The sequence below is a fragment of the Vipera ursinii genome (genome assembly GCF_947247035.1).
Source record: "Vipera ursinii genome assembly, chromosome: 7".
Taxonomy (NCBI): Eukaryota; Metazoa; Chordata; class Lepidosauria; order Squamata; family Viperidae; genus Vipera; species Vipera ursinii.
This window is the reverse complement of record NC_139521.1, coordinates 13975907-14003065: the sequence shown is the minus strand read 5'-3', so window position 1 is coordinate 14003065 and position 27159 is coordinate 13975907.

Below are 27159 nucleotides of genomic sequence, written 5' to 3'. Positions count from 1 at the left end.
CTGAAGTGCAGGCTTCTTCTCCAGCTCTCCAGCCTGCCAAAATGTTATCGGTTTCCATCCTTGAGTTCCCATGAAGCTGCATTAATGTTATGGCTAGTTGAGCTCAAGCATGTACCCCATTCCCCAGAAGACAGAAGAAAAAGCAAGCTGTAAGCAGAGTAAAAATGGCTGCAATTTCCCTCAGTTGTCAGAATGGGAACATCCATTGTTACAACGTTGACAAATGGAGTGTATCAATCAAATTGGGAACAGTCAATTTCTCTAGTGATTTGTTTGAATCACAATATTTTCTCCATTATTTATCTGCCCCTAAACTTCACACAAGAACTATTTCTTAACAGCATCTCAGCTCATCAGGATTCAGCTTCACTTTATTGGCTTTCATTTAGCTCAATGTTGCCTTCATAATTATGAAAAACAAATGATATGGGACTTGACAAAGACTGCAGTTTTCCTCACACAGAATTATTTTTTTAAAAAATGATCAGGCTATAATGTAAATGTGTTTCTGACGTGCATTTCATGTTTACAATTACATTCAAAATTCTCTAAATATTCAAGCAACCTCATTAGACCCTATGGATTCTATGGATTTTGTTATGCAAGGTACCTTTGCTTTGGGATAATTAATGATGCTGAATTAATGATGAAATACAGATTTTGTTAAAGAAACCAAATAACTGTCTGTACTCAGAACCAAATTATTTAGCTGCTGTTGCTATAATATTCCAAGCTCCCATTATGCATGTTTAGGTAGAAAGCAGAATTAAAATAAATTTTATACAACTTAAAACATGTAGACAATTAAAGCTTAACTCTGTTAAAGCAGAAACCAGATTTTAAAAGAGATCAAAATCAACATTTACCTTTCTGAGCCAAGGCAGTATTTTTTTTTTTTTACAGAAGGCATGCAGTGCCAAACTATCACCCTATTCCCCAGAAGATATGGTGAGTTGGAATAAGAACAGGTTGAATCAATTGTATAACCATGCTTTGATATGAGAGTGTGTAGGGTGCATGTATGGGTTGGTGGGAAAATACTGTAACTTCTAGGTCAGACATGTCAAACTCGTGATGTCATGCACAACGTATTGGAGCTTCTTCTCTATTGCCGGCAATGGGGTGGGCGCAGTTTTGGGATGACATGTCCGGCCTGCGGGCTTGTAGTTTGACACCCCTGATCTAGATTGTCTTCAAAGACTGGCTTACAATAAGTGTATTGCAACAGACTCGATGTAAAGTTATTGGAATATGATTAACTGAAGTCAAATAATATACTTTGGGAACTCAATGGTCATGCTCCAACTAAACTGACAACAACCAATCTCTTTAGTGATTTGTTCGAATCAGAAGATTTTCTCTATTGTTTAACTGTCCTAAATGTGTCCTAAACTCACTGTCCTAAACCAGAATCTCTAATTCCCAAACACAAGAATTATCTCTTACCAGCATCTCATCTGATAAGGGTTAGGGTTATACTTTGTTACATTTCCCAAGTAATCTGTTAGGAATGTTTTCATAGCAGGTATGTTTATCAGCAGCATTCAACTATAATAGCTAAAATGAAATCTCCAGGCTTGGAGAATATCAGCTGCACAGAGAAAATTACTAAGAAGGGCTATTATAAGAATCAGAGAATGATCTCATTGCACAATTTAGAACCAGGATGTAACCTCATTAATCCTTAGATCCAACACAGAAGAATAATTGTGGAAAACATTTTGAGAAACTTGCTGACATCTACTTAGATCAACAGAATGCCCACAAAACATCATTTAAGTTCTCTGGCATATTATGTACTGTATAATTGTAATTACTAGATTATTGTTGCTGATTTTTAATCATGCCTACAATCTTGCATTGTTGCTTGATTGCTTAAGCTTCCACAACACATTGAATATTTTTAGGATCCTTAGGGGGCCTCAGAAAAAACTATTTTTAGCTATAATACATTTTGTTTGATCAGTTAAAAAAAGCCAGGAACTGTTACCTGTTTGTTGTTGATATTGTTGTTTTCTCATGGTAGAAAAAATTGGGATAGATGGACAAACAGCTAATGCAGAATAAAACAATTTCCTAAACTCCAACCATATTACACTTCTTAAATGATCAACCATATAATTCTACTTTAAATGTAGTATAAAGAAGGAATAAAGATCTATTTTTAAACTGGTAGTATCTTCACGATTTACAGCAACTTACAATTTGCTCTATGGTGTATGTATATGGATATAATTTTCTTTTTAAATAGATTGCTGTAGAATAATTTGAGAGGGCAGACAATTTGCTTAATAGCTATTTGTGCTAACAATATCACTATGAATAATCAACCCATGTTGTTGATTAGGAAGCTTTCACATTTCTCCTAAACTAAATCATCAGGTTTAGTGACAAATGTTTAATCATCAAAACTCACAGAATCTAGTAAAACTTTCCATCCATTGTTTCATAAAATATACATTTTCCTCTTAAAGCACTACTTGGAAGAAAGAAAAGGTCATTAAGCTTTGTTATAAAATTCCTTTGTAACAGTTTTAATACAGTCACATGTAAGTCATAACTTTGTGATCAAAGCCAGCTGCCTTAACTAAATAAACCAGTCCTTCTCATCCTGCTGCTCTCTGGAGGCTTTTTTCTGTTTTATAATAAGTGTCTTCGATAGCTGAAAATTTTGGGAATTTTAATGGAACTTATGTAGAGAGCAGGGACGTGGTGGCTCAGTGGGTTAGGACACTGAGCTTGTTGATCAGAAGATCGGCAGTTTGGCGGGTCGAATCCAAAGTGCCGTGTAGCAGAGTGAGCGCCTGTTACTCATCCCAGCTTCTGCCAACCTAGCAGTTTGAAAGCACGTAAAAATGCAAGTAGAAAAATAGGGACCACTACGGTGGGAAGGTAACAGTGTTCCGTGCACCTTTGGCATCTAGTCATGCCGGCCACATGACCATGGAGACGTCCTCGGACAAGCGCTGGCTCTTCGGCTTTGAAACGGAGATGAGCACCGGCCCCTAGAGTCAGAAACAATTAGCACGCATGTGCAGGGGAACCTTTACCTTTACCTCTTATGTAGAGAGCATTAAACTGGGGCATAAGACTAGGTATAATACAGCTAGTCCTTGACTTGCAACAGTTTGTTTAGTAACTGTTCAAAATTATAATGGCACTGAAAAAAGTAACTTATGACAAATTTTCACACTTATGACCCTGGTAGCATCCCCATGGTCACGTGATCAAAATTCAGACCCTTGGCAATATTTATGATGGCTGTAGTGTCCTGGGTTCACATGGTCACCTTTTGCGACCCTCTGAGAAGCAAAGTCAATGGGGAAGTCAGATTCACTTAACAACAGTTTGACTAATTTAACAACTACAGTGATTCACTTAACAACTGTGACAAGAAAGATCATAAAATGGGGCAAACTCAACAAATGTTGTAGTAGCCAAGTCCAGGACTAACTGCATAGCAACAAATCAATCACTCTACTCTTCTACACCAACATATCTATTATACATTTGCAACATGTTTTATCTCTTAAACATTGCCCCCCACATCTCTCTCTCTCTCTCTCATTTGTATGGATGAGGCCACTTTCATAACATTCAAATTCATCTTCTCAACAGGAAAACAAGTATAATTTATGAGACTAGCCAGTACCCAGCAGTGTGGGTGTCATGGTTCTGACAGATGAAACTCTTCAAAAGAACTTCGAGGCATTGTTTACTTTAAAGGATTTTTTATTTGAGTAGCATAATATCGGCACTACATAATCAAAGCCAAAAACTGAATACTTCTCCCGTGGGCACCTAGTATCAAAGCACAATTCCCTCCTCAAATTAACCATCATAAATCACATTCCCAATTAGCTTCCTCTCCAACTCTCCAGCCCACCAATTCTTTATCAGCTCTGGGCTCAATAACCTTGATTCTCATGCGAGGTTTAGTGTTGTTATGTCTAGCTGGACTCTCATTCACATTCCCCCCTCCCAGCAACATCTAACTCTAAAAGCGAAAAGGAAAAAATGGCTACATTTCCATCTCTTATCAATGCAAAAACATCCGATGTTAGCAGCATTGACAGTGGGTTTACAGCAGGAGTGTCCAACATTGACAACTTTAAGACTCTTGAACTTCAAATTCCAGAATTCCTCAGCCACCCTTGCTGGTTGGAGAATTCTGGAAGTTGAAGTCCACAAGTCCTACAGTTGCCAATGTTGAATATCCCTAGCTATAGATGACAGACACATCAGTGTGTGTTAATGCTAGAATATACAGAGATATATCTAAGTGTCAAGTGATATAATTTTTGTTTGCTGCTGAGTTTGTCCCTGAGAAGTATGCATTGTTTATGTGAAAACTGATCCACACTTTCAAATTAATATGTTGAGAATATAGACGAGGTGAATCAAGAAAGAACTGAATTATACTCATGTAGTTGTATGGTTTCATCAATTATAATCCAATCTAATGTAGAAATAAATTCTTATTTAAATTACTACTTTTTAATGTAATTTACCTGTTACCTTCCCACCGTAGTGGTCCCTATTTTTCTACTTGCATTTTTACGTGCTTTCGAACTGCTAGGTTGGCAGAAGCTGGGACGAGTAACAGGCGCTCACTCTGCTACGTGGTACTCGGGATTCCGTGCACCTTTGGCATCTAGTCATGCCGGCCACATGACCACGGAGACGTCCTCGGACAAGTGCTGGTTCTTCGGCTTTGAAACAGAGATGAGCAACGGCCCCTAGAGTTGGAAATGACTAGCACGCATGTGCGGGGGAACCTTTACCTTTACCTTTTAATGTAATGTACATACCTGGTGAGAAAATGCATATAAACATGTTTAAGTGAATTCACAGCAAATATTATTTTGAGATATAGGTGAGGAGTGGTGGGATTTTTGCTTTGCTTATATTTGTTCCTTTAGTTGCTAAACAACAATAAGGTATGCACTGGTTCAATTGTTTGGAGCGTGTCCAATTAAATAAAGCATACTCCTTGTAACGAGGGTTATAATATGGTTAGGCTGACTTTGCATTATAAGCCAGGAAAACCACATATGCCGTATATATATATTTTTTAAAAGAATAGCATCCTATGAATCCATTTTAAGTAAAAATGCACTTTAATATTAAAAGAGAAGCTACGTCTAAAAATGCTATTAAAATATTCTTTGCTTCCAGTCTAACTTCAACAGATTTTGCAAAGCAACACTTGTAAATAAGTCTTGCTAATTCAAGCGTAATGTGTTTGAAATGCTCATCAGATGTCAACACTTCAATATGCCTGGAAGTTGTGGGCTGTGACATTTTAGCATTCATTTTCAGTATCCAGAAGAGCAAAACCACATTCATATGATTCAAAGAACGAGAGGCATTCGCCAGGGAGCTCAATTTCACGATTACATACAGGACATGCAACTAATCCTTAAGGATCTCAGCAACACCAGATTTCAAAATATACTTCAGACATGCTCTCTTGCTTCTGTCAAGTTTGAAGAAGAGGAAGCAAGACATTTGGCAAGAAAAGATTCAAGTAACACCAGATGAAATAAACCTGAAACAAAATGATTTTACAAAATTTAACCACTGCAAGTAATGGAAGTTCAAATGCTGAGGCAGTTGCTCATTTTCTCATTTTTTTATTTGCCATAAAACCTCTTGATCAAGCACATTTTCTGATTTGTAAAATTTGCCCTGTTGGAAGATCGGAAATGTTATAATTACACATGTCTTTTAATAGTTTTGTTTAATGTATTATAATTTTGTAAAAAAAATTAGCAAGAAACATTTGCAAAAAAAGTAAATAAAAGAGATAAAAAAATGCACATCACGCACCTTGAATAAATTCAAAGTTTTCTGGGTGCAGCATAAATAAAATACAGAAACTGAAAATGTCTTTTCAGAATGGATGTTTTTCTAAATTAATATTTTATCTTAAAATGAAAACGTGTTAACTTTGATTTTCAGTTAAAATTCCTTTAGTTTAGCTGAGAAATTAAACATTCTACAGAATCAATCAACCACCTACAGCAGACATGTCAAACACAAGGCCCAGGGGCCGGATCCGGCCCGCGAAGTGGTTTCATGCAGCCCACGAAGCCATCCTGGAAACAGTGAGGGAACGGCCCCCATTGCCTTGGCCCTGGCCCAGAGACCCTCCTCCTGCCAGAGACCCTCAGATCTGTCCCACTCCTGCCCAGGCCCCCATAGGCACCCTTGATGCCAATGATGTAGAGCTGGCCACGCCCACCCAGTAGGCCTTCCGCACTCTAGCCACGCCCACCCAGTAGGCCACACCCACCCTGGCCATACCCACCCAGCCCCCTGAGGGCAACTGCAATGCTGATGCGGCCCTCAATGAAATTGAGTTTGACACCCCTGACCTACAGGTATAAAAATGGAGTTCACTAGTTGATCTTGGACAAATTGTTAATTATTAGCCCAGACAACTGCACACAATGTTGTGAGATTAAGATGAAGGAAAACCTCTCTGTTATCTTCTTTTATATATCTTCATTGAAAATAGTAAATGTATTTACTGAAGACATCAGTAAAATCAAGAATACTCTAGTATGATATAGGTTTGAAACAGAGTTGTACAATATATTCAATATTTTAAGTCCATTTTTCCCTTTGCAGAAATAATTCATAACAAGCAAAGAATTTAGTAGAGTAGGTTTGACAGTATTTATCATTACTTGGAAGCAGAAATAATTAATTATATTCATTATAAAGAATGTTGCAACATTATTTTGAACTGATTTGTGTGTGTGTAAATTCAATTAGCCAATTACTAAGAGATTTTGCAATGGTTGGTGAAATCATAGGAACAGCCTACAATTTGAATACACCAGGTTATCTTAGAAAATCACATTCTCCATCCATTTTTTTTCCTCTTTCCCCTTCGCTTAGATTAGGATGCTGAACGATTCTTATTACTTTCCAAACTTAAGAAGCTTAATTTTTAACCACTTAGCAAGTTATCGGTAAGTGAAGAATAAACAAGCAAAACCTGATCTCAAGTTTTAGTCCTTATACATAGAATTTACTCAGAGAAGATGGTGACCTGGATATTTGTGACATGGGATGTCTGAAAGAACGGAATGCATATTTTTGAGTGAGAGACAGTATCTGAGGATGAGGCATTCAGTAGAAAAAAGTTGCTAGTTCTCCAGTGGGAGTGATAAATCCAGAGAGCAAACAAAATATGATCTCCAGCCAGTAGGAACATCATCAGTCCCTCTGTAACCAAATGCTTCCTAGAGGGCAAACAACTGATGATTCCCAGTAGAGCTAAGAAAAATCACCAATTTCCCATAAAGGAAAAAAAAAAGATAAACAGATTCACTCCAGCCACAGATTGGGGACAAGAGAGACCATATTTGCAATTCCTCCCAACCATTTTTAGATATTGAAAAGTGTTCTTTGTGCAAGTATTTTGTTAAGAAGAAGTAACACTTCACTTTTCCATGACATCCACACTTCATGTTAATCTGTAGTTTGTCTTAATCATTCCAGCATCACCAAGTAAACACAGAACTATTAAAACTCTACAATTCTCTGAATAGATGAAATAGTTCAATATGCCAGGAGTAGCTGAAAATACTGGGCTGCTAGCTATAGTAGAAAGTCCCAGAAGAGGGCTATGGCAAACCAGCATTTATACTGATGCCAAGTTACCATAAAAAGCTCCACTCAGAAGAAAATTTATTTTACAACAATTTAATGGCAATTAAAGTCAGAAAAGACCTATTTAATGTGAATGAGTTGCTAGTATGTCAGGTGTGCCATAAAGGGAAATAATAAAGGGAAATACAGAATCACACTGAACACAGAAAAGAGGACAAAGAAACAGCAGGCAATTTTCCAAAAGCCACTAAAGAGCAATAGCCTCCATTTTAGAAGATACAACAGACATTAATTTCATCTTTTCCCCACAATCTATTCCCACTCGGAAGTGAGCAATTTTTGTTTCAGTATGGTTTTTGTTTTTATTAATAATTAATAGTTTTTATGATTACAGTGAATGTTTAAGTTTCCCCACATACCTACTTATGGAAGAAAATGTGGAAGGAAGTATTGCCTTAAGAAGTTGTAGGTGCTCCATCACTGGAGGCTTTAAGAAGAGACTGGACAGATATTTGTCTGAAATGGTACAGGGTCTCCTGCTTTAGCAGGGGGGGTTGGACTAGAAGACCTCCAAGGTACCTTCCAAGTCTGATGATGTTCGGTTATTTTTGCCTGTCTGGTGGAACTCTTCAGCTAAATGTCTAATCACCTGAGCCAGGGGTGGGCAACCTTGGCTCTTTTATGACTCATGGACTTCAACTCCCAGAATCCCTGAGCCAGCCATGCTGAGGGGTAAGGGAGAGGTTTCCAAGCTGAGGCATGCTGGCTCAGGAATTCTGGGAGTTGAAGTCCACGAGTCATGAAGGGGCCAAAGTTTCCCCCATGCTGGCTCAGGAATTCTGGGAGTTGAAGTCCAAGAGTCATAAAAGAGCCAAGGTTGCCTACCCCTGACCTGACCAAAGTTATAAAAATGTAGTGGATTCTAAAGGAGAGGTATGTGCAGTTGTTAGTGCTTGGAGTTGCGGTCAATGAGCCCACAAGAATCGGACACTTGCTGTATTATTTTGCATCTGCAGACCCGGAACAAGGAAGCTTAACTGAGAAAGTAGCTTTCCAACATATATTGTCTTGTAGAAGATGCTGCAATTGAAACTACTCAGTAAGTACCAATTGCAAAGATTCTTTCCAAAAAAAGTGATGCTGGCAAAACAAAGTCTAATAGCTTGTTAACTCCATAGTAATAAATATAATTCTGAAATGTTCACTTACTGTGACATTATAATATGCTTCCAATTTGATCAATATTTCTGTAAGTTTTCCACAGTCCTTTGCAAATAAGAAAAGTAATTAACCATAGGCTTTAAGTTTGTTGCCTTTTCATTAAGGCACCAAATGGGCTCTTCCTAACTTTTTAAAGATCCTGTATTTTCATAGTCAGTACAAAAAACAAAACTATTTAGGATAAAAAAAACTGGATTTGAAAATAGTTGAGGAAAACTGCATTGCTTATTGAGGGTATTGGTCTAACTTGAAAAAAATGTTAGGAAAGCAGTTAAGGCTTGAAGACCGCAATAGGTACGGTACTGATACTCATCAAAGGGAATGTTTTGGAAAGAGCATGTAAAAGAAACCAAGTACAGGTAGTCCCGACTTACAACCATAATTAACCCCAGAATTTCTGTTGAAAAGCGAGACAGTTGTGAAATGAATTTTGACCCACTTTATGACCTTTCTTGCCACAATTGTTAAATGGATCACTGCAGTTGTTTAGTCACGTTGTTGTTAAATGAATCTGACTTCCCCATTGACTTTACTTGTCAGAAGGTTGCAGAAGGGGATCCTATGTCCCCAGGAAACTGCAACCATCCACCATGGAGGTGCTGCAATGCTCATAAGTGTGAAAAATGGTCACAAATTACTTTTGTTCAGTCCATTGTATGGTCACTAAATGAACAGGTGCAATCGAGGACTACCTATATAGCTTTATAAAATAATTGGGGAAAGACAGTCTATAGATACGTGAAAAATGAAATCCCCCTAGATAGAGAATTGAGTTAGGGGGGCACTAAAGAAGAACACAAAACGATTGGGATGAATTTATACAATGGTTTATCGAGAATGAATGCTTAAAAAAAGGTTAAATTAATTAGTTTCCATTTTTTTCAGGAAAACTACAAAGATATAGATTATTTAAACAAGCTGAAGTACAGAAAAGTAGCCAAAAGAATCTTAAATTTAGCATCTCTACTTGGCTCAATAGCTTTAAATTACCTACTATCCCAGCAGAGCAGGCCTAGAAACCAAAATGACAGTGAGTTCCATAAGTGCTAGTTATTAGAAGGGCGATATTTTTCTGTGATTGTGTCAGTGAGTTCCTATCTCTTGAGACAAAGCTCCATTTGGCATCAAAATATATCTGCTACATTCAATGCTGAGCGCTATTCTGGAGGGAAAGAAGCATTCAGCAAGCTGAATATAACACAAAAGTGGATTGACGTATACTGGGTATCCGGCTTCTATCTCTGGTTGCTTCTTTAGCAAAAAATCGGGATACTTGTAACTACAAAACGTCAGTTCAGATAAATTAATGGGACGAAATATAAAAAAGATATTTTTACATGTACCACAATGAATAAACACACGGTTTACAATTTTTTCATGCATGTAAAATTTAGTTTACTGCAAAGAATAACACCATTCTATTTCTCAAGTAACACAGACCATTTATTTTATGTACTTTAAGAGTGGGTAGAAGGATTTTCAAAAACAGATTTTGTGGGCCATTACTATTTCTGATATCCTTAACCTGTTGTTCCTACTACTAAAGTATTATTTCTAGAACCATTACTATAGTTTTGAGAAGATTAGCCATTATTCTGACCAAAAGTCCATGATTGATCATAGATGATCAGTTGATTACTGTCATCACTGACTCGGAACAAGCATAGGTATGCTTATTCAGGTGTTATGGAGAACTAGGGCTGAATATCACTGATGAACACCAGCAGAAGTTTCCTATCACTGTTAAATAGTGCAATGTGGCATACTGAACTAAGTCCACTCAATGTAAATGGTAAGGGGTCAAGAAAATGGTTTGGAAAATAGTTTGATGAGGGGTTCAAATTATTTTCCAAAGCACCGAAAGGCAAGATAAGAAACAATGGTTGGACACTAACCAAGGAGAAAAGCAACCTAGAACTAAGAAGAAAGTTTCTAACGGTGAGAGCAATAAACCAATGGAATAACTTGTCTTTGGAAGTTGTAGGTGCTCTACAACTGGAGGTTTTCAAAAGAGACTGGACAACCATTTTGTGTGAAATGGTACAGGGTCTCCTGCTCGAGCAGAGGTTTGGACTAGAAGACCACCAAGGTCCCTTACGTATATATCCATGGTTTTCATAGGGAAGTAGTCTAAATCTCATATCATTTCAGGCATTTGTTATTTTTAATTTTTGTCACCTTATATAATATGGGGCTTTTCGTTGCTGCCTTTATAGGTAGTCCTCAATTTACGACCACAATTTGGACCAGAATTTCTGTTGCTCAGCAAGGAGTTTGTTAAGTGAATCATGTGGTTGCTCAGTGAATGCAGCTTTCCACACTGACTTTGCTTGTCAGAAGCTGACTGAGAAAGTTGCAAATGGGGATCATGTGAAACCATTGTAAATACAAGTTGGTTGCCAAGTGCTTGAATTTTGATCACATGTCCCAAGTGCCGTGTAGCAAAGTGAGCGCCTGTTACTCGTCCCAGCTTCTGCCAACCTAGCAGTTCGAAAGCACGTAAAAATGCAAGTAGAAAAATAGGGACCACTACGTTGGAAAGGTAACAGCGTTCCGTGCGCCTTTGGCGTCTAGTCATGCTGGCCACATGACCATGGAGACGAGCACCGGCCCCTAGAGTCAGAAACGACTAGCACGCATGTGTGGGGTATATATATATATATATATATATATATATATATATATATATATATATATATATATATATATATATATATATATATATATATATATATATATATATATATATTTGTTTTCTGAGGTTTTCGCGGGTGTTTGTATGTGGATCCTTGGTCATTCGGGTTTTTCCCTGCGTAGAAATATATACACATACATACATACATACATACATATATATGTATATATATATAACTGTGGACTTACAATATATATGTTTTGTGTGCATGTCTATTTGTGTATAGAATCAAGAGGAAGTATATTATTTAGAAGTGTGGCAGACACCATGGTGCCAATAGGAATAGTGTTGCTACTACTCAGAAGAAATAGAAGATTCACATTAGCCTTCTATATATGTCTCTTGAGAATTAACTCTTAGTAAACAGTATGGGACTTATTTCTACAAAGCTATGCAGAAGTGCAGCCTCAAATACTTTTTTTATTTGCACTTCAGGCAAAATCCTCAGTTTAGTTTTAAGTCAAGGATAAAAATCCATAATAATTGTATGCCTCATATAGCTTCAGCATTAAAGGACAGAGGGAGCCTCAATAGAAATTTCAGCAGCGGGTTTATAGACCATGTAAATGATTTGATGTTTAATACGAGAAAAAAAGAAGAAAGAGTAATGATTTTTCAAATATTTTCTCTTATGTTTGTTAATGGCAATGTACTTTCAGACATCTTAGAAGGAAACAAACATTGCGTAGCATAGTAGCAAAAGGCTGTCTGGAAGAATATATTTGCTCTGTTTGCATTCTTTGTTACAGTCCAATCATTTTATACATTAACCATCTCTTTAACTTTTCCAGTTCTCTGGAAGACATTGCAGCATATATCATGTCTAAGCTTTAATTTCCCTTCACTAAATAGTATTTGTCCCATTTCTTACTCTCTAACAATTTTTCATTTTCTTTTTCCTAATTTTGATGTCCTCTTTATTACCACAGTCAATCCTCAATGGAAAGCATGAGCTGAATATGAATTGCTTGGTAAACGGGGAGTAGTAAATATTTTATAAAAGCAGTGAAATTCAACAGAATGTCCTCTTTATAATTTAAGGAAATTATTCCTTAATTATTGGTTTGGAGCAAACCAATTCTCTTTTGACTTTTCTTCTTAACATGCAATAGACTGCTTCTATTATCTCCACCGTCTACTTTTCATTGACTTTTTGCAGCTGTTTAGGAGGAGAGATGCTTACTGATACCTTTATTGAGCAATGTTGCACATAGCCTATCAATGAATATAATGAATGAGATGGGAATTTTAAAATACAAAAATGTATTTCTGTCACATTATTCATAAGAAACTGTTCTCATGGAGGATAGGTTTAGACATGAATGCCTATCATTTAATGTATCAGCATGACAGCTGGCAGTAAAATATGGGAACTAACCATTGAGAAAACATTGTGACACATCATGGCAGTTCTATCTATAAGGAGTAATTCACATACTGTATGTACTATGTAATATTGCAGTCATGGCTTTCTCAGGGGGAAGCGGGCAAAGGACAAAACATGAGTGATGACATCTGCATCCAAATACTATAGTTTATGTACTTGGATCAGAATTTGGGGTTTAACTATGTAATTCTGGCATTTGTTGTAATTGTCAATGCATGCATATCTCTTCAGTGTGATCATAATTATGCTGCAACCATGGCCGAATGTTATCATCAAGCCATTAGACATCCATTAAAAAAAAACACCAGAGTCATGAACAAGGATAGTAGACAAATGAAATTACTCAGCAAGAGAATTCTTCTGTGCTATTATAATGTATCATAATACTTTTGTCTCCTGAGACAGTGAAAGTATTCACCTAGTTTATCTAACATTCTAGGTACATAGGAATCAAATTAACTACAGTTACATCCCATTGTAAGCCACTCAGAGTCACCTTGAATGTGAGATGGGCAGCAAGTAAGTTTAATAATTTTTTTAAAAAAAATTATGTGAATTGATGGATAAACTGCAGTTTGGAACAGACAAAGAGAAACAGACCAGGTATGTTGAAATTTTAATCTACTTTATAGTTTCTTCTTTGAGAGAAATGACATGAAGTAGTGCATGTATGACAATTTGAGATCCTTAAGAAATTCAATAAAAATAAAACATTCATAAAATTTTCTACAGTAAAGAGTTTGCAATACTGTAAGCAAAACTAGATATTGTATGCTGCTCATTTATTTTAGATATCTACTAACAATTTGCCAAAGAACCAAATCCCTGTCTTTAACAAATGAATAAATTCCATAACATTATTAGCAAAGTCATTGCTGGCTAAATTAACATGAACTGATTTTGTAAGGGGAAACTTGAGTATATGCATATATGTTTATTCAGTCAATTATTCTGATCTATCATTAGACATATAAATATAATTAATCCTATTGGGGTTTTTTAATTATCCTCCTGCCAATCAAGATTTTCTCTATATTGTGTTCATTACAAAAAAATGTTCCTAGTCTTTTGTTGTTGTTCTATCCACTAATTGTATCAGATTAAGCATACCCGCAAGCATACAATAAGAACAAACCTGGCAACTAGGCTGAAAGCCTCTGATAAGTGGCTATATAAATTTTATTAATAAATAAATAAGTAAAGAAAGAAACAATGGATAACAGGGATTTTCTGTATCCATCTTAAAAGTTAGAAATGAAGGAAGTGGTATAATTTATTTATTTAAAACATGTATATAGCTGCCCATTTTACAACCAACTCTGGTTGGTTGACCCCTGATTTCTGAGACCCCTGAGCATAATCTGATTTCCTTTGGAATCAATGAGATAAGAAGGAGATGTTTACCAGACATGTCTTAATGGAAACTTCCTCTTTCATGGAGCATAAAAAGGCACTTTTTATTGAATGATCTAGCTTGGTATTGTCAACAGAAGCTCTAAACAATGTCAAACTGGGTGAGTCTATCCTTGTTAACCTCTCCTTGTATGTTCCTAACCAGCCAACTTATTTTTATCTTTTCTCTGGGAAGACGCAAACACTTTCAGACAAAGAACTAAGCTACAGTTATCCATTTTTTTTACTTTGTTAAGAAAGCTTATTTGGCCCAGAGTGTTTTTTTTTAAAAAAGAGCTTAAAACTATTTTTTTCACAAACACCCTGTCATTTCATTATTCATTTATTATTCAAATAATCTTAAGAAAATCATAGGGTAAGAATACCAGACAGTAAGGCATGTACCCTGGGATGTATTGGAGACAATGGGTACCAGGTTGCCCACGTATGATATAAAAAGGAATACTTCTTATCTGAGTGATTTTTTTTCAGTTTGTCAGAATTATCTTTATTCTATGGTTCTGCTTTAGCCTCTCCAGGAAATAAGAAGTCTATGCTTTATTCAAAACAGATTCATAATATAATTTCTCACATATGGTGATACCTGGCAACTTCATAGGGGGCTTCACAACTTCATGACCACTATTTGGACAGAGATGGAAGCTGCAGCTCACTACCCATGAAAGCTCATGAGCTGGATTATGTTTGATATATTACACTGCAGAGAGGGCTGCTTTGTGGTTTTATGGCAAACCTGTTTAAATCCAGTTTTCCTTTTGCTGCCCACATAAGTTAATTAACTAATATTTCATTTACTTAAGGAATTTATGGTCAAATAAGTAATATAAATATTACAAGTTTACAGATAAATCTCCAACAATTTGTTTACTTTATATAACACGCAACATAAAGAGCTTTTTAAGCAAAATATTGTAAGAACAAAGAAGTTTCTCCAACAAAAACAATATACAGTGTTGAAAATGAACAAAAGAAACAAAAGTCAAAGGGTTGCAGGAGAGCAGGATTAAAATATAAAAGTTCAGCTGTAAGCACTTGTTTTTTTTTTTAAATTAAAAAAACTATAGCAATTATGTGCCAGTTTTTTTATTAATGAATTGCCATGCTGTTATTATTATCAGGATTATAGTAATTATAGCTAACAAGTTGTAAGTAGCCCAACCTTTCTTGGTGGCATTAACATTATATTACTTTCTGGATGCAGTAAATATGTAGAACATGAAATTCATTCAGAACACAAATTGTTAATCAGATCTACAATATGTAAAAGAATAAGGGTATTTGAACATGTAATAACAATAATAATAAAGTTGGAAGGGACCTTGGAGGTCATCTAGTTCAATCTGCTGCTCAGGCAGGAAAGCCCATACCATTTCAGACAAATGGCTGTCCAGTCTCGTCTTAAAAACTTCCAGTATTAGAGCATTCACAGCTTCTGGAGGCAGGTTGTTCCACTGGTTAATTGTTCTAACTGTCAGGAAGTTTCTCCTTAGTTCTAGGTTGCTTCTCTCCTTAACTAGTTTCCATCCGTTGCTTCTTGTCCTGCTCTCGGGTGCTTTGGAGAATAGCTTGACTCCCTCTTTGGGGCAGCCCCTGAGATATTGGAACACTGCTATCATGTCCTCACTTGTTCTTCTCTTCATTAAACTAGACATACTCAATCCCAGCAACCGTTCCTTATATGTTTTAGCTTCCAGTCCCCAATTAACTTTGTTGCTCTTCTCTGTACTCTTTCTAGAGTTTCAACATCTTTTTTACATCATGGTGAACAAAACTGGATGCAGTACTCCAAGTGTGGCCTTACCAAGGTATTTTAAAGTGGTATTAATACTTCACCTGATCTTGATTCTATCCCTCTGTTAATGCAGCCTAGCACTATGTTGGCTTTTTTGGCAGCTGCAGCACACTGCTGGCTCATATTGAAGTGATTGTCCAATAGGAATTCGAGATCCCTCTCAAACTTACAACTATTGAGCAATGTACCTATATTATACCTATGCTTTTGGTTTTTCTTGCCTAAATGTAGAACCTTGCTTTTTTCACCATTGAATTTCATTTTGTTAGATAGCACCCAATGTTCAAGTCTGTCAAGATCCTTCTGTATCTTAAGCCTATTTTCTGGAGTGTTGGCTATTCCTGCCAGCTTGGTGTCATCTGCAAATTTGATGAGTTCCCCATCTATCCCCTCATCCAAATCGTTGATGAAGATGTTGAATAGCACTGGGCCCAGAAGAGAGCCCCTGGGCCACCCCACTACACACTTCCCTCCATGTAGATGTGGTTCCATTGAGGATCACATGCTGGGTATGGCCAGTCAGCCAGCTACAAATCCATCTGTTGGTAATGCTGTCTAACCCACATTTTTCTATCTTATCAAGTAATAGTAAATAACATACTTATTGTGTTTGAATTCATAGTAAGATATCAGATTGTATTACAAGACTTCTTATAAAGTAGTAGGAAAATAATTCAGGGAACTCCTTTTCATTTTTTTTAAGTTCTGCCATATAGGCCTCTCAAATAGTCCCCCAGTATTGATCAACAGCCTCAGTATTAGCATGGATATTCTCAATAAGACCAGAATAAAAAAGTGTGAAGATACTTGAGAAGTTTTATAGAAGAAAGTGAGATATTAAAATATTTTTTTTCTTTTAACCTCAAGGTAAGCACACCATAGGTGGACACAAGCTTCTGCCTCATGGACCAATTTGAGAAAGTTGTGCAAATAAGTCATTGCAGTTGTTAAATAGCCAAAACAACTCCCCAAATCATAAGGCCTTAAATGTCTTACTTGTCGCCCTCTGAAGAAAACAGTGTTTATGTTTCAGAGACCTGTGTTACCCACTGTGCTGCTGTGGCAAAGATTAACTTTATTATTTTATTTCTATAGTTCAATGATTCTTTTTTGAAGTATGAGTGCCTTTTATTACTGCAAGTTGATGTGTAAACTTTGTGATTTTGTTTCATCTTTCTTTGTATAAGTATTTATTATCAGTTGCCTTAAAAATTATAGAAGGGTGAAAGTGTGAACCTTCACTTCTAATATGTCTAGAAGATTAACTTGTTTCCTTTTTATTTTCCTTTAGCAAGCAGATCAAACTGCTTAGTTTGCCGTGTTTCTGTTCATAAATCATGTAATAATTTTTGTGATGCAACAGCTTTATCAGGTTCCTGACTGACTTTATGAAATTTAAATTACCACGAAGGACACTAGTTTAAAACTGGTTTCTGAGGTACTAGAGTTTGATAGTTAAACAAATTACATACTTTTTTTTTCTTGCAGAATTGGCCTATTTTTTGCATTGCTGTTTTATATGGTTATTGTTGTGTAGCCGGTTCTTTGCAGGCAATAAGCGAGGCGAGAGGTTGCAAACAGGAACATGCTTTATTGAGGCAAACGGGAACAGAACTGAAACAGTGGCTACTGCGCAGCTACTTATATGGTTGGCCACTAGGCGGTGGCCAATAGGTTTAAAGGAACCCATTCCCACCCCAAAATCATCCAATGATCTTCTTGGAGACAACAAGTTTGGCTTAGTCAGTGACCGTTACACAGACACTCCAATGAGCAACCTTTAAGCAGCATTCAAACAGACACATGAATCAGCACAAGTAAAAATCCCAATAGATTACAGTTATGTAGAAATTAAACACTCCCACAATAGATTTTAAGATACTAAAAGAGTATCCAGATTTTAATTTTTTTCCCCTACAGATTTTTTCTCTCCTTAAATTGCTTTGTAAAAGGGTTGTTGACAATCACTGTTCATATGTTTCATTCCTCAAAATGGCAGGAAAGCAGGGCTTCAATTTTCAGCCATCAGGACCCAAATTGACAGAATGATTGGAGTGATCTCAGAAGAATGAAAAAGAAAATAATTTTGGGATTGCTGTCCTGTTCTATACTGAGCAAACACACTGCAGCAAATTGCAATTGGTTTAAATGATGACTTTGTATTTTAGACAACCAACAAAGTAGGTAGAATATCCAGTTTAGCAGTCACATATGTGCTCCCAGAAATACATAGGCAAGATGCCATGTTGTCTGGGGCCTGCAGTGCAGCACCAGAAGAGCCAATGGGAGATATTACCTGTTAGGTTGTGGGCTCTGGAGAGCAGGAATGATGACACAAGGCTGAGTACAGAATAACTCATACTTTTATTCTTGCTGGAACTGTACTGGAACTTGGGCCGCAACCAGCCACAATATATAGTCTAGCCCCTAGGTGGAAGCCAATAGGTTTGAACCCATGCTTGCCACCTGGGGCTGACCAATTGCAGGACCGGAGATGGCCTGTCTGGGTTGCTGGAGAGCCGTTAGCTCCTCCAGCAATGCAAGTGGTGTAACACCACAAGCCCAATACATAACATTACCAATTCTCCCCCCCTAATTTTCACTATTGTAATTAAAATTCTTAACTAGTAGCTATGATAGCTATATGCTCTATCTAATATCAGATATAGTTTGCCTCAGAATGCTACTTATTGAAAAAGCCTAAGAAGTTATAGATAATACCTTGATTTTCTGCCATTGGATTCTTGACTGGAATTTTATTGCCAGGTTTGTGAGGCCAAAAAATCTACCTGCTATTAATTTCAAGTAAAGAAATCTTTCTTGTTTAGCTTAAAATACAGACCTAAAATTTATTTTCCAGTAAATAAGGTATAAAACATTGTTTCTTTCATTAGCTTTGGGCCTGGTGTTTAACTGCATTGGACACCATACACAATGAAGAGTAATTTCAAATTGCAGTTATTTAGAAAGCAATTTCCAGCTCTGTAGGCGAGAGAATAATTTGTATTGAGATAAATAAGTCCCATGAGGTTTGTCTGAAAACCCAGATGTCACCTTTGCCCTTCCAATCAGTGGGAAGAGCCTAAATCAGTGATGACGAACCTTTTACAGACCGAGTGCCCAAACTGCAACCCAAAACCCACTTATTTATAGCAAAGTGCCAGGGCAGCATCAGCATTGTGGTGCCCTCAGGGGGGTTGGGGGCGTGGCCCACTGGGTGGGCGTGGCTGCTGTGGTCATGGCAGATTTGGTGGGCATGGCCAGGCTAGGCATGGCCACCTTGATGTTGCTCATGGGGGGGTTGCCTATGGGGGCTGGACAGGACTGGGGGAGATCCAGGGGGTCTCTGGTGGATGGGTCAGTTGGCAGGAGGCTCGTCCTGCAGGGTGAGGCAGGGGGTAGGGTGGGGGTGCCATTGCTGTGGGGCAAGGCAAGGTGAGGCAGGGGCAGCTGAGCGCATAGGGGTGTGCTCTACCACCTGTACTTGTGCTTGGTAGCCGTCTGCTTTGCTTCCTTTGTGCTGGGCAGGGCTGCCACTCTGGGAACTGGCAGTAGCCTAATGGACCTGTGCAAGCTGCTAGTGGGCTCTGAGTGCCACCTTTGGCATGTGTGCCATAGGTTCACCATCACTGGCCTAAATCTTTTGGCGAGAAACAAGGCAGTCTTTGAAGCCACAATTCATTCCAAGATGAATTTAGCAGGTTTCATTAGATTCTGTTGTGTGCAAAAGAGATTTCCTAACTTGTATGTTACTGAATGGAAAATTTAAACAACTTATAAATGGTTTATCTGAATGAAGGAGCCATATACTGCTAAGTTTGTAAGCCGCCCTGAGTCTTCGGAGAAGGGCGGGATATAAATGGAATTAAAATAAAATAAATAAAAAATAAATATTCAAATTTTCAGTTTGAAAAAATGCATCCTTTTTTTTTGAAGAATAAAAAGAGCCACTCGTATTCTAAGAGAGCTTAGGAGCTCAGTACCAGAAAGGCCCCCCGTTTCCCTACATTTTTGCTATATTTTGAGATGATATTGAGAAGTTCTTGCCAAGAACTTCTCAAGCTGCCCTGCAAAATGAGGGAGGACAGCAGGTAACCATATAAAACAGAAACAGGGAGGGGAAAAAGCCTTCTCGGTAATAGCCCCTCATATGAAGAATGTATTCCTTCCTTTTGCCAAAAACCCTACTCTAATCTTGACAATTTTGGGTATGTGATTTTCCTGCAATATAAATCTATTTTCATATATTCACAAACATTTTAAATACTAGGGTGATACCAAGCTTCAAGATTTTATGTTTTATGAAGGTTTGCATGAAGCAGGTCTTTCAACCTGTAACAAGGCTGTTTTAAAAGAATAAGAGCATGTCTAAAAGCAAAAAGCCTTCATTATTAAATGTGTTGTGCACATTTTATTAGTATTTTTTGTTTTAGTGGATTGTCCTAAACCTTCTATTGGAGGGATTTTTTTTTGTGTGTGTATGTGTGTGTGTGTGTTAAATGCTTGTTAACTATTTAGATTACCTTGCTAGGCCCCAAACATGGGACATATCGTTATTTCCTGTTTCAGCCTAACCGAAGGCCATCCACAGGCAGTAGTCATAACAGTGACAGCTCATATTTGTGTAAATTTTTTAGATTGCTAACAAAGAATTAAAGGGAGACTGATATGCATTTCAAACTTATTTGTTTTCATATATATGTATATGTCTTCTGCACATTAAGCTCAGTCCCTACACTAGTATCCCTCTCTGCTGTCAATTAATTGCAGCCTGGAAGGCAGCAATCAAATTAATATTGATATGGATCCACCAGTCAAAACAAACTGAAGGCTTTGCAAAATAAAAAATAAAAAGACAAACTGGCTGGAAGTCCCATTCCATACCACCATGTTTTTTGCTTGGGGGTAACTCTCTTTCATCAGCTGCCTTAATTTCTCTGACTCACTTGCAGTGATGACTTTAAATTGCTTCATCACCTGAAGCTGTACATTAATTTGCTCTTTACAATGCTGCTTCCTCCAGACGTACTTCTCCATCTCAACTTGTTTATTGATATGCACAGCCACCTCTTGTGCAGGGCAAGTGTGAATGTTTCTCATAGTTATGTTCTTGTGATGGAATACGCTCCTTCCCTCTTGGGAATCTGGACTACATTCCACCACCGTGGAATGAAGTTGCTTTGTAGTTATATTTTTCATATTATCAACAATGTTTGATAGATATTGTTGCAAACTACTTAGAAATGCATTCTGTGGAGCAGGGGAAAGCAATTTCTATTGTAAGAGATCCCAGTAATCCCAGCCCTGTTCCATGTTTCATGATTGGCATACCATAAGAAAGGATCACTGAAATTTAGATGTGAAACTCCAATTGTCATTTTTAAAAGAGGCTGGTAGTAATATGAATGTTATATATTCTTCTTAAATCTTCCTAGCTCTAATGCATCCATTTTGCAAAATGTAAAAACTTAGGTAGAGATATTCAGCTCAATAACCTCTAATCTTATCACAATCATGTTCTTTCCTATCCTTTGAGATATAGAAAGTTAAAAATAATAATAAGAATGTATCTCTTAGGCACAAAAAGGTTGCCTATGCTTGCTGTGGAGAATGTGGAATATTTACGTTTTGAATAATAAACAGAAAAACAAATTCTCCATACTAGTGACATATATTGACTCCTAAGAACTTTTCACAGGCAGTGTGCAATTTATATATTAAAAAAGGCTGCTGCTGATTTTTAATGTTCCAGCACTCAAGATTTAGTGCATTTTTATGTTAATTTCAGTCCCCATATGGGAACAAAGAAGCCTTTATCTATACAACTCTACAAATCTGAACAGTACTGTGAGCTGTGATTTTTTTGTTTTGTTTTTCTAAACAATTACAACTTGTAATTAGTAGGCCAGTTCAAAACTCAGCCAGGGCCTAAGAAGAATAGACACATGCATAAGAAATAATCAGAAATATTTAGGGAAAATCTTAGTTTGGTCAACTGAAACTCTATAATTAAGCCAATAGATTATGCAATAGTGTCCTCTTTCAGGTTTATTTAAATTTAATAAAGATCAGCTTGGTGAGGTAGGCAAGGAAAAACATTAGAACTCTGTATTAATGCACAATAGCAGAATCCTGAACACCTGATGACTTTCTCTTTCCCTTTCTCTTATGGCCAAGAGCATCAGGACAGCCCAATATGAATATATTTCTTATTCCCACAGGAGGAGGTGATATTTTTGTTATAATCTGTCTTCTAGACTGTTGTGTGTACACCAGGTCCTTTGGATGCATGTTAAATTTAAACCAACATGGTTATCAGCAGGAGTCTCTTCACTTTGAGCAATCCAGTCTCCAACCACAAAATGGAGCTAGGGACACACCATAAATCTGAAAGAATTGCTTCAGAATCTAAGTATTTTTCATCAGTCATTATTCATTAGGTTAAGGTCTCATAGGTAAAGGTAGAGGTAAAGGTTCCCCCGCACATGCGTGCTAGTCGTTTCCAACTCTAGGGGCCGGTGCTCATCTCCGTTTCAAAGCCGAAGAGCCAGCGCTTGTCTGAGGATGTCTCCGTGGTCATGTGGCCGGCATGACTAGATGCCAAAGGCGCACGGAACGCTGTTACCTTCCCACCGTAGTGGTCCCTATTTTTCTACTTGCATTTTTACGTGCTTTTGAACTGCTAGGTTGGCAGAAGCTGGGGTGAGTAACAGGCGCTCACTGTTACGCGGCACTCGGGAATCGACCCGAACATCTGATCGACAAGCTCAGCATCCTAACCCACTGAGCCACCGCATCCCTATAAGGTCTCATAGACAATGCTTTTTCAGTTATTTTTATGCCTCCATATTTTGGGTTTTCTTTCTTTTAAGCTGTAATATTAAGATATTACAATGATGGTTTTATTGTGCATTATATATTTATTTTATGATTATAAACTGCTGGGACTGTGTATGAACAATAAATAGTTTCTCTTTATTTGTATTATTTTAATATTTTTGCATCCGCTCATCTGCACCATTTCCTAATTAAAGTTTTATAGGATCTGTGTGATTCAACCAGGTCAGAATTGACACTTTAAGTTTTTATTTCTGTATGCCAAAGTTCTTTTGTGTATAATGGCCTTAATCTATTAGCTAAAATCAGTATTAGCATCCAATATAAAATTTAACTTCTATAGCAAATATATGATATGATATATAATTTTTCCAGACTGAGAACCATTTTTTGGCTTTGCTAGATTTGCATTCTAAGTGGAACAAAAAAGATGGTAGAGACAGGAAAAATTTAAATTTGATTTGAATGAATTTACTTATATGTAGTTAAGATAATTATTTCCATACTCAACAATATACCCTTCTGTTGAATTAAAACATTTGTGTGAGCGCTAAGATTCATGCTGCAGATTTGGGGAGAATTACACAATAAGATACATATTTGGGTCGAGAGAGTTAAAATATTTGGTCCGTGGACTCAAACACAATTCAGTTAGAAGAATCAACAGAAAAACCATTTTTTAAAGTTAAAATCAAATACAATTAAAAGAATTAATTCCCAAAAAATTAATAGTTTTTCTCTTCATGTTGGAGAAAATTAAAGTGTATAATCTTAAATTGTGCACTCATAATCAATACCTCATAGCAATTAATTGAATTTTATTCACAAAAAGTAAATAAAAAGGTATCTTTTTCAATTATCTGTTGCAAATCTCTATAGCTATAATAAACTGCAGAAAAGGACAATAAAAATCATCACAATGGACAATTAAAATAATTACTGATGGGCTTGTTACTCACAAACATAATCACCTGTAAAGCAGAAAACTACCTTACATAGTCATTCTGGGTGTTTCTAGTATACTCTATACATATATTGCTGACCACATACAAAGATTTTTACCATAACCAGTAGCCACTTATCAATACATTTAAAAATGCCAGGACTGGAACTTTTGTACCAAAAACAAAGAAAAATCTGCCACTAAAATGGTAAATTAGTTAGTAGTCAATGGATCAACAATACTGTTGGAGAAAATATTAACATTTACTTCGTATTAACAGGTGCAAAATCTGAGTCAGATAAGATTAGTGTATCTTAATATGCAAGCCACTTATCTCTGTTTTGTACTCTAACATCTGTGGGTATAATATAACATGGATATTTTCATATGATTGGTGTATGCTGCATCTATTTACATGCAGCCCTTAAGAAGCTTTATGTCTCTTTGTCTGAAAATATCATGCAATATTTCTGAAAAAAATGGCATGTTTTGAATTCCAAATAAAAAAGAAATAAGGTAGCTCATTAGGTTTGTTTATTTGCAAAACAGATTGCTTGTCATCTTGTGCAGCTGACATTACATCTTAAGTATCAAATGAAATACCAGGAATAGTTTGTTTTTTTAAGTAGACTAGCCTGAGTCATCCAGGAGCATGTAATTTATTTATTTATTTTGGTTGCATTTAAATCCCCATTTATTTCTATCATTACATCAGTGTAGTACTGTACATTTCTCGAATACTAACAAAATATAACCTTCTAAAAATTAACTGTATGTGTAATAATTAGTCCATTACTTCCAGTAACCCACTGAGCCACCGCATCCCTTTTGTACTCTATACATAGTACTTTACTCTCTATTTTTGCATGTTTCTCTATTTCCATCTGTCTGTTTGTCTCTCTCATACTGTATTTAAAATAGAACACAATGTACAAAGCTGGAAGGAAACACATTTGTGAGAACAAGCACGGGTACCATGACATACCAGCCACTGAGAAAAGTATAAAAGATGGTTGTATGATGTTGGAAAGTTGACATTTTTATTCTTTCTTTAAGTCATTCATTACTGTACATGGCTGCCTACCTATAGAAGAATTATAGGTGAAAACAAAAATAAAAAAATATTATCAAATTTCATAATGACAAAAAGTTGTTTGTAATCTCCAAAATCCCTTCTGACTCCCTAACCAGTGATAAAAAAATGTTTTTCTTACTTTCTCTCTTCTCTTTGAGTTGATGTATTATACATGTGTTTGTGGCTTGCGTATTTTGCTGACAAAATACACAAATGGAAGCAATCAATCATGGCTTGCTATCTAGGCTCATCCTTGTTTCATGCTCTTACATGGTATATAAGATCCTTGGAGATCCTGTAACATCTTTCCAGTACTGTTCTGGTGTTTTTTCTTAAAATTTGTGGGTTTTTTTTAAAAAAAACCACTCTAAAAGCTCAGTTAAAATGGTCAATTTAACCATATGAGAGATAATTTTACAGAGACTAGTGTGTAGCAGTTTAAGGAATAGCACTCAGTTTTCTGAGGATTGTGAATGGCGTATAGAAGGATAGTAAAATTATTGTAATTAGATTTTTTTGCAATAAAATTATGTTATATTCTAAGTGCAAATCAAAATGCTGGCCATTACTTTTAAACCCTAAAAAATTATTTGCAGGACTTTTCATCCTGAGGGTATTTATCCATTTTGGTAGGTCTGAGAGAGTAGATGTACACCAGGTCTCCTCTAACACAGGGCTTTTCAACCTTTTCACCCATTGTACCACTTTTAGGATATGACAACATCAGTCGCCACCAGTCGCCTAGCAAGGTGTCAAAAACCTGATGTCCCCCCCCAAAAAAAGGAAAAAAGTGATGAAGTACAGGTAGTCCTCAACTTACAACAGTTCGCTTAGTGACTGTTTGAAGTTACAATGGCACTGAAAAAAATGCCCCCCCCCAAGTCACAGCCGAGCAAGACATCTGCCTGCCTGTCCAGCGGCGTTCTTCCTCCCGTCAGAGGTTTTCATTGTTGTGAGGATTGGCAGTGGGGGTGAGGTGGGGGTGTTTGGTTTTTATTCCCCCCATCTGCTGGGTGGTTGCAGCAGGTTTTGCTCACTTCACATGACCCTGGGACACTGTGACCGTCGTAAATATGAATCAGTTGCCAAGCATCTGAATGTAAATTGCAAGACCCTGGAGATGCTGCAACATTCCAGCTGATCAGCGCTTCTTCTGGGCTCAGCAGAATCACCGGGATCAGTGCCAAGCTCCAGCTGGATCCTGGCACTTTCACTGAGCCCTGACAGCCCTGCAGCTCCAGCCATCTCGCTCAGGCTTATGCGGTGCTGCCACTGGCTCAGCTCATTCCCTTCCCCCACTACCACTTTTCTAGGATGGCCGTGTACCACCTGCCAGGTGCCAATGTACCATGGGTGGTACCCGCACCACTGGTTGAAAAGCCCTGCTCTAACAATGTTATCTGCTAGGCCTTAGAAGGCATATCTTCTCTGTGGTGATGCCTACCATTATGAAATAGTCTTCTACCAGTAATCCAGAGGCTTCTTGGCCTTTCACAAGGCTGGAGAGTCCTGGCTTTTCCCCAAAGCACTGGGTCAGGATGTGAAGTGGATGTGAGGTTTTTGTATACTTGCCTTGATTCAGTTGCCTTGATGGTTAATCATTAGTCATTAGTCAAGTGGTATTTCCTGCAGATTTTCCAACGCACCATTGTTGCTACTTTGTCATATTGTGATTTGTATCAGTCTTGCAATGTTCTCGCAGCAGCTAACTAGTAGTCTGCTGTTTCTTCAGTTTCTTTGTGGAGGGAGAAGTCTGTTGCTACCTTTTCAATTCTGGCTTTGTATCCATTTGTTCTTAAGGCTTGGCCTACATTATAGATCATATATATACATCACATATCATATATAAGATTATAAAGATCAAGCTATAGAAAGATTTATGGCCTTCAGAACTGTGACGTTTTCTAGCTTTCCAGGCTGTCATAACTTTGAATGGTCCTTAAACGAACAATCAAACAAATCACAAAAAAATCATGTCCTATTAACCTTATCCCTTAAATAGAATCAGTTACTTAGTGGATCAAGAAAATTCATAGATATAGAACACCAGGAAGTCAGCAAAACCTTCATAAAATGTCTCATGGTATTCTTAGCAAAATGGAAAAATGTGAGTAAGATGATCAATGATATAACAATCAGATGTAGTCACAGTTGGCTTAATATTAATATT